Below are 1,220 nucleotides of genomic sequence, written 5' to 3'. Positions count from 1 at the left end.
AGAGAGAGAGAGAGAGAGAGAGAAACTCCTGCAGGCACCTGACCTGCCTGGCTGCAGCATCCTGGCTGCAAAGCCCTACCCAGCGCCCTCACCTGGGGGGCCTGCTAGAAACCTCAGACCTGACGCCTCCCTACCTCTCCAGCCTCCTCGTCTCTGTAGCTGGCACCACGTCCTTTGGGTGGCTCGGGCCCTGGGGATCAGGCATGCTTCCTTTTCTACCCCTGGTCCCGTGTCCAGTCCCCCAGCAGGTCCTGCCAGCTGGACCTTGAGACGCCTAAGGGCTGACCGCTTCTTACTGTCGCCACTGCTGTGGAGCATCCAGCTGCCCGCTGGTCCATGGGCTTTTAGTCTTAACCCCCACAGACCCTTCTGACTGCAGCCAGAGCAACTCAACCGGTCCAGGAGACAAACTCAAGCTCTCCCGGGCTCAGACCTTCTCCCCCAGAGTCAGAGCCGAAGTCCTGGTCCCTACGGGGTCAGGCCCCCCGCCTGAGACCTCGCTTTCTCCCTCCTCCCCTCACTCCTCCGCCCATACCTGAGCTACCTCAGGGCCTTGGCATTTGCTGCGTGCTCTACCTTGACCTCCACTTGGCCAGCTCCTCTTATACATCCGAGTCTCTGCTCAAAGGCTCTCTTCTCAGGGGGCCTTTCCCGACCCCCACCCCCCGACAGAGCCCCCCACTGTCACTCTCTCCCCTTCCCGTGCTTTATTTTTCATCGCTGTCCTCGTCACTACTGATCCTGCGTTATGCACGCGTCGGTCTGTCTGTCTCCCCGAGCTAGAATATAAGGGAGCTTTCCTGTCCTCACTCCCCCGTATCCTCAAGGCTTAGAACAAAGCTGGCGTGTGACAGACACTCAGTAAATATTTACGAACAAAGGCAGGGACAAATGCAGAAGGTGCTGAAAAGCTAGTAAATGAGAAAGCCACGCCCGCGCCTTCCATGAAGTGGCTGTGTCTGCCGGGGGACACGGGACTGACTCGAGAGAGAGACCAGTCCTTGTAGTCGGCGCCCACTACCGGGTGGGCTTGTGGCACAGCCAGCACCCAGGGGGCACCTGGGGCCGGGACTGGCAGGCAACGTCTTCATCAGTGATGGGGATGGGAGAGCCTGGATCCTGAGTGCACGCGGCTGCCACGGCCGCCCCCTCAGCGAGAGAGCGTGGCGGTCTTGCTTAGGTGCGCTCCGTCCGGTCCCGGCCCCTCTGGCGGCCACGGG

At 61.1% G+C, this 1,220-nt stretch overlaps 1 protein-coding gene across 1 annotated transcript in view; it reads left to right on the top strand.

Annotated features, from left to right (window-relative positions):
• The window catches only part of IL6R (interleukin 6 receptor), a 27,249-nt gene that overhangs the window by 16,319 nt on the left and 9,710 nt on the right, over positions 1 to 1,220 (top strand). The window lies entirely within an intron of this gene.

The sequence above is a fragment of the Pteropus vampyrus genome, unplaced genomic scaffold, assembly GCF_000151845.1.
Source record: "Pteropus vampyrus isolate Shadow unplaced genomic scaffold, Pvam_2.0 Scaffold124, whole genome shotgun sequence".
NCBI lineage: Eukaryota > Metazoa > Chordata > Mammalia > Chiroptera > Pteropodidae > Pteropus > Pteropus vampyrus.
Note: the sequence above shows the minus strand (reverse complement) of the source record. Positions and strands in the feature narration are given on the sequence as shown.